Source organism: Linepithema humile, chromosome 3 (assembly GCF_040581485.1).
Source record: "Linepithema humile isolate Giens D197 chromosome 3, Lhum_UNIL_v1.0, whole genome shotgun sequence".
NCBI classification, from domain to species: Eukaryota; Metazoa; Arthropoda; class Insecta; order Hymenoptera; family Formicidae; genus Linepithema; species Linepithema humile.
Window position 1 is genome coordinate 20,535,562 of NC_090130.1, and position 12,472 is coordinate 20,548,033.

The 12,472-nt window shown below is 34.1% G+C and overlaps 1 long non-coding RNA gene across 1 annotated transcript; it reads right to left on the reverse strand.

Annotated features, from left to right (window-relative positions):
• Window positions 1-2,896: 2,896 nt before the first annotated feature.
• Window positions 2,897-5,658, reverse strand: LOC136998565 (uncharacterized). Its single transcript, XR_010889144.1, has 2 exons — window positions 5,623-5,658; window positions 2,897-4,864 (listed from the first exon to the last, which is right to left on the reverse strand). It is a non-coding gene; the product is annotated as an uncharacterized lncRNA (long non-coding RNA).
• Window positions 5,659-12,472: the final 6,814 nt, after the last annotated feature.

A 12,472-nucleotide genomic window follows, 5' to 3' on the forward strand; every position in this document is an offset into this window, starting at 1 on the left:
TACAATTTCTTTCGACGGCACCTGCGACGCGTAAACGATAATTTATTAGAACATTATGTAGATAGATAGATTAAAATAAATGATAACATTGATTCTATTTTGGTGACAATATTTTTGAGAGATCGTAGATCAATTCAATTTGTTTTATTTTAATATTATTAAAAAAATTGATTTAAAAATAATGTAAAATATACAAATTATTTCAGACCAATTGTATCACTTATTAATAGTAGATTTCTGAGATTTCTCAAATATGGTACGCGAGAGAGAGAGAGAGAGAGAATATAAAATCAATATGTGACGTGTCTAAACACATAAATTTTTGACAATTTTTTTCCAAATGATTTCAGGAGTCTATTGTTAGCTGGTGATATGGTTGGCCTGAGACTTGTACATTTTAATAAGAACTATATTTTATTTAAAAAAGACGATTTGTAGATATTTTTCAAATATTGAAAAAATAGAAGTTATTTCAAGTTAGATAGACATTAAACACGTGCAAAAAAGTATATTGCGTGTATAGTAAATGTACATCTTTCGCGTTCATATATCTGTGTATGGAATTTTCCGACTGAAATTTGTATAACTTATTAAGGGAAGCTATGCATAAGAAAAGTATTTTAGGAAGGTACAGAAGGAGGATTCTTCTGATGAATTTTTCACGGGCGATTTTCCTGGCCCATAACTTTTTCCTAATATACATTTCCTACGCCCACGCCCGTATCCTGTACGTCATTGCCAGCTAACGGCAATCGTGTTTTCGGTCATGAGTTCTTACTCTAATGGAATTCATTATCCTAACTTTTGCATCAACGTACTCGCTCTTCCCTCTCCATTATATCATTAATGTTCCTCAAAGTTCGTGCAGTATTTTCTAAATAAGTTTGAGCAGATCTTCTTTCTTTGAATTACGTAATATTCCTTTACGACTTACGTAATTCGAAGTAGAGAAACATTAATTAATAGCGATGAAATAAGAAAATAATAAAAAACGTAATGAAAAATATTAATAAAAATAAACCTTATCTTGCGGATTTTCTTAAAAATGTATTGAAATCTGTGCAATCATTAGTCTCTTTTTTATTCGCAATGGAAAGAAAAGAACTATTATATTTAATAAATGCATTGCATTCCTCAATATAAAAAAAAAATTATATTAATATAAAAAGATCGAAAAAGGTAGAAAAATGAAAAAATATGTACATATTTTAACTCCTGATATTTCTCGTATTTGCAATTTCACGATAATTGAGTCAAGTAAAGCGGATTAAATAAAGAATACTAAAGACGCGCTCTCTTATTCAACATTGTTGGAATATGCTGTCGCGAGAGAAAATGATACATTTCACAACTAAATTTGCATCCCCCTCCCCTGCAGTAAGCAGGTGAGACTTTCGTGCGGTTTCTTTCCGTTATCTGCGTCAATCCCTCGCATCCGTCACCTCGAGGGCACGACTGATCCTCGGCCGTGTTGGAAATGTAAATCAAACCGAGGCCGAACCGGCACACATCCTCCCCCGTCGCATCGCCTCAGGGCGAAGAGTATGTAAATGACACGGCGCACAGCGCGTCAGATACGATCTCGTTACCAGCGCGACAGACGCGAAAGTAGGGGACCGAATGGGGAGAATTTATTGCACGTGGATCAACGTTCGCGCGGAATCCGCTCGAATGCACGCGATCTCGGAAAGCACAATATGATCGAGTTCTTCGAAACGAAAAGCGATTTTCGAGTTCACCTTCAATCTCCACTGGCCATTTTCACAAAATCGAGTTTCTCAAGATTGCTTCTCAAGTTATTTTCACGCCTTATCTTGTGATCAAATGTTTATTTATTTGTTTGTTATCTACTGTTCTCTACATATAAATTATTGCTTTGTAATTTTTTACTGAGAACAAATTGAATATGTTTAATTTATGTTAATCGATCCACAATCAATTTATAAAAAGATTCGATATGTTGAAGAATTGACGCAGATATGATTTATTGATATCAAAATATGAAAAATGTTAATTAATTTTACTTTCTTGATAAATATAGAACGTAGTTACAATTGAATGCAGTTACAATTGCGCTCGTGTTTTTTTTATCTTTCTCTTTTTTCTCTTTTCTTTTTACACTGTGTTCTCACTATTTCAGATTTGTTTAACAATAAAACAATGCTAAAGTAAGACAGTGACTAAAAAACAAAAATGCAAGGTAATGAAATGTCAATATTGACAGATATCATCAGACAAAAGAAGGACGCGATCTCAGTAATAATAAATTAATATTGCATGATATTATTTATTTTTAACTTTTCTCATCTTAAAATAGTGATGTAATCAGACAAATGCAAAGTATAGTAAATGTAAACAACGTAGGAGAAAACAGAAAAATCAGAAGAATAAAGTCTGTAATCGCAATCGTGTATACGTACTATTATAGTTATGTACACATTTTATAAACAATGAACAAACAATTGTACATATTTTATAGGTTATGTGTATAACTTACCAATTAGTTTATTGCACATTGTATCGTTCCCTGCAGATTTCGTCTTAAATTGCGCTGCATCAGCTCTCCATCGATGCAGTATCGAAATAGCGGAATCTGGATTTGTTAACTACGCGCACCACTAAACGAAAGTCAACTCGTGTCATTAACGAACATTACAAATTCACTCCGTGAATATGCCGCAAAAATGCAATGCGCGGGGACCGGAGAGTGGCGCTCGCAGCATCAAGTTTCTCGATTTCGATTTATCGATTCGATGTGACGCGCACCTACTTTCGGCTGCTATGTCTCTTCGTCCATCGTATCGGCACGCAGAGTATCAGTGTGTAAGTAATTTGCGATTAATTGCATATTTTATCTATTAAACCCATAACAAGTACAATTTTTCGTAGAGAGTGCCAATTAAAATGATGGGCGATCGCCGGAAAGTGTTATTCATTGTGGATGTTCGCAATTTTCGTCGATGTTATTCGGATGCCTTGTCGATCACTTGACGTTGTGCGATATGAATTGAAACTTATTGCAATTTAGTGAGTATAGATTTTGATGCTAATGTCACGCAAAAATAGTTTTTACGTCCGTTCGGAAGAACCGAAGCGCGGGATACCTTTCATGTGATGTAGTACGTTCTGAATCCGGCTCGTCGGAATTAAATCGGATGAAATATAGTCATGTATGCGTGTCTGTGTCTCACTATCCTCTTGTCACCGCCAGAGCAGTCATCGTTTATTTCGCTCACTCTCAATGTGTGTATAAGGCCGAATGTGCACCGTCGAAAATGTGAGGTTATAATTTCCGTGTCCCGCAGCGTGACAAATTCGCGATACGAATTTGTGATGTTTGATAATAAAATGTGCGAGTTGATTTCTCTTCAGTAGTGTGTGTGATGAACAAGTGTAAGTTTCCAGTATTCATCAAGCCTTCGATGGAGCAGATACGGAATAATCTAAGACGAAATCTCTGTAGCGAATAAAGCCAACTGCAATATCCTAGCTGGTGAATATAATTATTTGTTTATTATTTAAATTTATGTACATAATTTTGTGATAGTGTATATATACATAATTACAATTAGTATTTTTTAAATATTTGTTACATTGTTTGAAAATATTTATTTAAATATTTATTATAATATTTATAATATATATTTATGTTTTGATAAGAAATAAGAAAATTAATAAGTAATACACATTGATGAAATGTGAAATATGATAATTTATAATAATACATATATTTTTCTTTTTCAGGTATAGCTAGAGAGCGTACTTAGCTAGGGTACAACACTGGTGAGTGGACTTATTTGTACGTGCATGATTATAGAAAATACTGATATTAAGCACTGTCTTTTTATCACTATTATTGTTTACTAAGAATCGTGCTTTGACAATCATATTGTCTGTAATTTGTATTTTTACAAATAACAAAATATGAAATTATTTTCTTTCTATTTTAACAGTAAAAAACTATAAACTTTGCACAAGTTGTACACGGAATTTATAATTTTTAAATTACAGAATAACAAAATTATATAAACATACATGTAAAAAAGAAAATTTTAAACATGAATTATAAAAAGTTGAATTTAAAATCAAAATTCTTAAAAAAGAGCATAAAGAACCACACAGCAAGTTGATCGTGCAAAGGTAATAGTGTATTACTTAAATTACATTATCGTTGAATATAAATAAATGTTTCGGCTTGTCATTAATATATAATTTTTGAGAGTATGATATTTTTAGTATTATTTTAATGTAATTGTCATTTTAATTATAGATAGTTATGTTTTATTTAATTTATTAATAAATTTATTAATAAATTTATTTATTCAATGTTTTACAAAAGAATGAATTGTCAAAGTATGATTTTAAATGCGCGATGTGTTGGTGCAGCGAAAAAGCCGTAGTTATGGATGGAATTGTTTGTACAGTAGTTGATATTGATTTGATCTTTAAACTATGTTTTATTGAATTATTTTCTGTTTTTATTGAGCTTCAGAGCAAACTTTTGGAAGTCTTATAATATATTTTGCATTATATGTAACAAAAAGTTTTTGCAGTAGTAAAAGAAAATATTAGCACATTATATATTTTCTCATTCGAACAATTTCTAGCTATTGCTTAATTTGTAACATTTTATAGTTGTATCACAAAGTAGAGTTTATTTTACGTTTGTGTTTCGCGATATATAATAAATTCATATAATAATTGTGTTGAGGTGTAACAAATTCGCGATGTAAATTTATGATTTTGAAAAGAAAATGCTTATTTAAATTTTCGTTTAATGCTAAACATAAATGAAGTTGAGTTTCCATTTATCACTTTTGTTGAAAAAGTAATCTACGGCGAAATTTGCAGCAGGTGGAGCAAACTGTAATATACCAGCTGATGAATACCATTATTTGTTTATTAATTAAATATGTGCATAATTTTATACACATAAAATTACAATTATAGTCAAACTTCTATTTTTTTCTCACTTTTTCTTTTTTTTAGTTCTTTTTGCACATAGAATTTAAAGCTATAAATTTCGACAACACAATTGTGTTATAATATGAATAAAAATTTATATATTTTATACGCAATATCATTTTTGATATTGCTGTATACTGCAACGTTGCAAAAATTCGTGGCAGCGCAATCTCATAATTTCGCGCATGGATGAATCGTAAATTTTGCGAATACGGCACTTTCTTTCGTCCTGTTTCCTTTTCTACAAATCAAAAAGTAAGGAGCTACGCTAGAAAATACAGAACTCCGTATTTTTCATACTTTAAGGTTGAAACTTTTCTAATAAGAAAAGCACGAGCGTGATAAGACAAATTGTAGATTTATATTTCTAACAAAAAAGTAGATTATCAAAATACAAACATTAATCATACGTTTGAAAAATAAGAATTATTATTCTCTCTAAAATACTTCAAAAATTAAGAACTTCAAAAATGTGCAGAAATGAATAAGACAAAAAGAAAAGGTAAAAAATTCGCGTTTAAGTAACATAGAATTTCATTTTTCAAATTTTGTTATCCAAATTGCAAGTACATTTACATTGAGATTTTATTTTGTTTTTATAAGAATCATACTGCAATTTATATCATGTCCGTCATAAGATGACAAGGAAAAACTAACCCCTTCCAAATCTTATCGATCATTGCGAGTCCCTTTCGACGTATCTCGCTTTGTCGCGGCACGGCAAATAAAGATCATCGCTTTAGTAGGCTTTGTTGATAAAGGATGAACAAAGTGGTGACTTACCGTGGCAGGACACGGCGAGCTGTCCCTGGAGAGACTGCCGAGAGTCACCAATAAACGACGCGGGGCCCCCAACACCGAGTCCCGCCATCCCTCTGAAAGAAACAAAATTGCATTATATACCTATGGACGTTTCTCATTCGGTGTGCGGTATGCCATCTGTTTCTTTTACAAGTAGCTTGATATATGACTAACGTTCGGCTAGCATCTGACAAAATAAGAGAGTGACATTCGATTTTCTTCGAGCTCTTACGTTCTTGACATTACAATTTTTTATATTACGAAAACAAAAACTATAAATTCTAATTTGTTGCAAGAGCAGAACGAACTTATCATCCTAAATGACTCGATAAAATTAAACGTTTTTATTCACATTGCACGAAGTATTTGCTCTGAATAAGAATGAGATTTATATTCAATTAGAAATTGCGTCGCGTAAACTCGAATATACTAGATTGAATTTTTTTTTCAGTGCTTCTGAAGATCGCGGAAATGCAATGATTCCTTTATTACTCCTTTCGGGCCGACCGTAATCATAAGCTACCATTGTCGGGCGATAACGCGCAAATGAATCACGGTCACGTAGCCGAGAGGTCTTGAATTACGAACGAACGTGTTTCTTGAAGTCGTAATATCGCCGCCTAAATCCGGTTTCAGCGCCGCCCTTAATACAAACGAGACAAAGCGATCCGTCATCGGGCCGTTTAATGAAAGTCGTGCCTATAACTTAGGGCCGTCCGGCTTAAGACGCAAACGAAGAGAATAGCAAGACAGAGAGAGATAGAGATAGAGATTTCAAGGTGGAGGTTGAACGCTTAATCCAACAATATGAAACTCCCCTGCGGGTTCACTCTGTCGTAGCTTACTCTCTGGTAACCGCATTATTCTACAAACATGTACATTCGCTTTGATCGTATACTATGTGTCGCAAATTCATAAACAATTAGATTTTACTTAGCAAGAAATATCAGAATTATATAAAAAAATTAATCGAGAAGTGCGTAGACCATAGTATTAAAAACATTTAATCTTACTTATCGGAGCAAATGCTTTGAAAAATAAAAATCGTAAAGATGAATGAAAACGTTGCGTATTTATCATCATTTATTCATTTAGGGTGACGAGTGTCCTTCTGGCCCTGAATAAATCCCGAAAAATTCCACAGGCGAATGCATGTACTTCGCTATAATAATAACAAAGTTACGGTCCAACCTCAGTTGGAGAAGAATAGGACACGGCTGGTGCACGGCCACTAACCGGCCGCCGGATTAATAAATCTCAATTACGCGAGTTAATGCAGAGGGTAATTCTCTCCCCTAGGCCTCGCGCAGGCCACCGGATACGAGGGTGAAGGCATTTCTATCGTGCATTGTTGCTGGGACAATGATGCCGACAATACCACCGCGCTTGTAAACCCGTTGCCTTATTCTTCAAACTTGTATCGCTGTGTATTAGCGCATCTTCCGTAACTAACCGTTTCCGCGACGTCGATCAACGCGCGTTTTGTCGGCGACAAAAACAGCCAATCGCCCCTTCGAGAGATTTAGCAAGAAAGAAAATATGACAAACGGTGATCGCGCAATCGGTGTTCAATCGGTGCAATTTTTAGTGCACATAATAATATATTTTATTGAATAATTTAATGTGGTACTGGCCTTAAAGTTTTTAACGAAATTAATGTGTAAAATAAATGAAGTTCAAAGTCAATGCTTGAGTTTAATAAACGCTGTGCTGTATTTCACTTTGTCTATTTACGTGACACAGTTTGGTCATTGTAAATTTTTTCGGTGTGTGTCTACAATATAACCTTGTTTTACTACCGTCTATTTTCTTTAGCGTGGTTATTGTGTTTGTCTTTCCAGTTTTTGTGTCGTTTTTTTACTAGTTAAATGTACATTAGATTGATGTGATGGTTTGTAGTTGAAATATTTTTTAGTATGTTATTTGTTAAAATTTTTGATTAAAAATGGGTTATAGCACTTACGATTTTACACATTAGTTATTTAATCGTATTTCACTTTTATTATTTTTTTGTTCCGAGATGTTTGATCATCTATCGGTGTAATATTCATAGTACATTTGTATTAACAAATAAACAAAGTGAAATACAGAATTGTACTTACAATTAGTAAAACCAAGCATTGAAGCCTATTTATACTACACATTATTTTGTTAAAAAATAAAACAATTTTTTCTGCTAGAAAAATGAAGACACAAAAAACTTCTGAACTATGATGCATTAAAAAGAAAATATTTTGGCAAATAGATAAATTATTCTCTATCGATTAGTTTTCCATGTCGCGAACGAGTCAGGCGAGTAGTCGCTGAATACAAATACGCCTCTCGTTTGCGCGTCGAATTAAACCGAAATAAATCATAAATATTAAACGAGGCTTTCAGTCGCGGGATTACGAGGGCTGGGGCGCGTTCCCTTCGGACCCCGATAGGCGGAAATTGTGCGCGGTGCGCGCCCTTCCTTTCCCTCTAGCCGTCCAGGAACCATCCGGGAATTTCAATGACAATAGACTCGGTACTCAACTGAGGTATACCTCGCGTACCATCGCGGTGACCACTAGAGAAGGTCCTGTCTTGTATGCAATGTACGAGATATCTCGAATCGCTTAATGCACCTGAAGACTTTGGTAGACCGAGTATCAGTATCAGAGAATAGTCGCAGCTTTCCTATTCATATACAAAATATACTAACATTGTCGTAATAATTAAAACATTTTGATAAATACAATAGTTAATATTTAGAGAGAAAACAAATGTTTAATATTAAAGGAATGCAATCTGATATAATAAATTATAATATGTTATTGATGACAATGATGATATGATGTTAACAATATTAACGAAATATTCCTATTTTCACAATTTGTTTTTAATTTCTTTTTGACACGAATGTGTGTGTTGAAGCATAAAATTGTGTAATTAAGTGTTAATAGACAGCAAATCTTATCTTGTTTTTTTAATTTTAAATGCATTTTAACAGAATTTTAAGAACTTTTGAAGAACATTTAAAATTTAATTTAATTATCAGGATGTACAGTATTGAAACTGTAGGAAAGCTACGACTAGAGATTTTCCATGCATATTTTATTAAGGAAGCATTTAAGAGTTATTTATATATTGAAGCTCAAATTCTAGAAGAATCAGCCGTAAGAAAACTTGCGAGAGTGTCTATTCTATTGAAATCTCAGAGTTTCTGATCTCGTTTCACGACGAACTATAAGTTTTGTAAGTGGATTAAAACTCGCTTCGCCATAAAAGTACGATATAAGATTATTATATCATATGTCTCCATTGATTCCGTAAAGCGATATGAATTTTACGTGTATTCACTTTATCTTAACTTATATAAGCGTATTTAAATTCATTTCATAACATTGCATCTGAATTTCTATTTTCCTGGCATACGCAGTTGTACAATTAAACTTACAAATCGTAATTGAATTTAACGTTAAAAATTATTTTTCCTTATATAGTTGTTTCTCATTGATTCTGAGCTTGTGATAATAAAGTACGTGTGAATCGTCTTTTAGCTGACAAAGGCGAAAATTCCAACTTCCTCCTTCGAGAAAGTTGTACGACTGTGGCCGAAGGAAAATCGATGGTCGTTCTAGTCGAATCCTCATACCAATCCCGCAGGAACGAAATGGCTTGATTAACTGACGACGCGTCGTTACTGCGGCCACCCTGCCGGTCCGCTATTACCCTGTAGGGGTGGACCAGGCTTAAGGGGTGCCCTAGGCAAAAAGAAGATGGGAGGGACCGGCGCCCCCTTGTTCTTTATTCGCCTGCGTGCCGCTATCACGTACGTGGTTTTTTTCTTCTGCTCAGCCTGTCGTTGCGTGGACGTGTTCAGTTAGAGTTATTTCAAAGATCGTTCGGAGATGCAATCGTAATTCGAGGTCGACCGTATCCTTCGTAAACTAGATAGTTAGGAATTGCAAGGACTTTTCAGAGTTAATTTAACTTCTTTTTATGTTTTATCAGTCCATTCGTTTAATAGATGTCGCAATTAAAATATTATTTAATATCGACATTCAGTATCAAAGCGGAATAAAATCTCTCGTGCGATATCGACTCGGTATGAAAAGGTGAGCGTTTTAAAATGCGTATGTTCTCCGTCGCGGTTTTTTTATTCTGAGTCTTTTTACATGTTTTAGTAGCTCGTAAACGTTTTTATTAACACCGTCCGTGATTAGATGATAAAACTGTCGGGTATTTCTTTCGCAATCGTGCACCGACTTTAAACCGACAATTCAAATCGGAAACGACTTCGGTGAGTCCACAAATGCAGTAAAACGAATTATTCTCTATTTTTAATAGCATAGAAAAAATATATAGATTATATGAAAAATAATAGGTTTAAAAAATAAAAAATAAAAAATATATATTATACAAAATATATTAAAATTGTAAATGTTATATATAGAGTTGAACTCACCGACGTATTTCTCGTCTTGATTTTAGCGATTCTTGTTATTAAACGTAGCATGCGAAGATGATCGTCGAGAATAGTTTTCCTCGACGGCAAGAATCGCCCTTTCCCTTTTGCTCGAATGAACTTAGGCGGTCGCGTAGCATATGGGGGAAGCGCTAATGCCGTTTTATGGACAGGCTGATACCCATAACGCAACATGGTACCTCGTATGATGGTACCAGCTCGCGCGTGTGAGCGGGAAGACGCGCGTAAGGGCGGAAACTCATCGACATCATTGTCGAGAACTGTCGTGCTTCGAATAATGTCGCTTTATTTTATTCATAAGATGGGATCATACATTTTTATGACTGTTTCTGATAATAGTTATGCAACAAAACTTGTTTGAAACGAAATTTCAGATATTTCTCGAAAACTTGAGAAAGTTGATTCATATGCGTGTTTTAAAAGCTAATCATTAATTCTGAGTTTGAGGAAAATATGGTCGGGCATGGTGGCGTAATGTGCCACTTACATCACTTACTGATAGATTATTTCCTGTTTAGATTTATTAGATTATAAATGTTTGTCAGAATGATGATGATTAATTGATGTTAATATTTGACGTATATAAATATTTTATTTGCTCGAAGAGCAAGTAAAAATTTCAGTAATTTTATACTTATTACTACTATATTAAGAAATAGATGATATGCAACTTGTTTATCCGATAAAAATTATTAATTTAGATAAATTAATATTATATTTAACTAATTTATCAAATTCTGATATTTTATGCAACTCACACAGAAATTTAACGGTTATATTTTCAATACACATAAAGTTATTGCATTTTTGAACATATACATATTATCATCCAGTTTTACGGGGGACAACACTTACTCACTCGCTGACTCGTAATATTGCGCCTTTCATCACTTGAATCGACTTTGTAACCCGTTTCATAACTTCTAATGTTGATTGCGAGAGATCGCTGCCGCATCGTTCTTTCAAGAAGTAGTTTGAGACGGAAATTAGCGCGCGTTGCAAAACGCCGGCCAACTATCAGGAATTTGCGACTTGCTGATAATTATAAGCAAATACGTTATATTTGTCAGGAATGCATGTTGGCTTAAGTTGTAACATAAATTGCGGGATCGTGTTTGCGTAACGTCGACCTCCTTTGAGTGTCGCCAATGTTGCAAATAGAATGACTCAGCTAGCGGTGTGACATAACATAATTTATTACTTATCAAGAAACATCATTTATTTGACTTTCATAATTTTATATATTTTGGTTTTTTTTTTTTTTTTTAATGTGTCACAAATGTGTATTAAATAATTTGTTATCTATATTATGCTATATCGATTAACATTTTAAGTAATACATATGATTTGAATTTATTTGAATATATTTTCAATATTTATAATTTTTATAGGATCTCTTTACCTTGCTCATAAATTTTGTAAAAATGTTAATTTAACATCTTCTTTTAAATTCATCCGCTTAATAAGCATATTTACTTCTTTCTCGCCCCGTCGTTCTTTTTATTCAGAGCAATGTGAGACAAAGACGCACCCATGGGAGCCTTTTTCTTAAAATTCAAAGAAACAGCAATCACACGTGTTCCACCGTTAAAGGAGGCAAACAGAGTGAAAGGGAGCCGAGAATGTAAGAGGGTGATAGACGCGAGGGGTGCGAAGGGGTGGATGCAGAGATGGAGGGCGAAACGGAAAGGAGAGCTCGAGTGAGATTTTCAGACAAAGGCCAGCCGCTCGAGTGGTTGCTCGCGGCATTGTTGCCCTTTACCCTCCCGCAGCCACCCAGAAGTAGAGAAAGGGGTTGCCGCCCCTTGCGTGGCGGCCGCAGGAAACACTTTGCCGCACGAACCGGAAGTGCGGTCGTTTGGTGCTTCCCGAGCGATCTATGCCGCGAGCGCACTTCCTGGTTATTTTAGCCATTCGTTTAAGCCGGGCGTTTCCCGTAATTCGATCGAATTACCGGCCATTCCGGGAAATGGCTTGCCCATTTTCCAGGAAAAACTTGACGATTTTCCAGAATCTTTAATTGCGCACAACATGCTAAATTTTTATATAGTTGATATTGTATCTAAATGGATACAAGTATCGTTTTCTTCTGATCAACTTAAAATTAATTAATTTTCCTCAAATTTCCAAGAATTTAGTGCAACAGCAATGTTTTAAATCCTGAAAAAATTAATCTTAAAACTGAGAAAATTAAATTTAGATTTAATTTTTTAAAAAAGGAAGTAAACTTGCTGAAGTCTAATTTTATTCCAG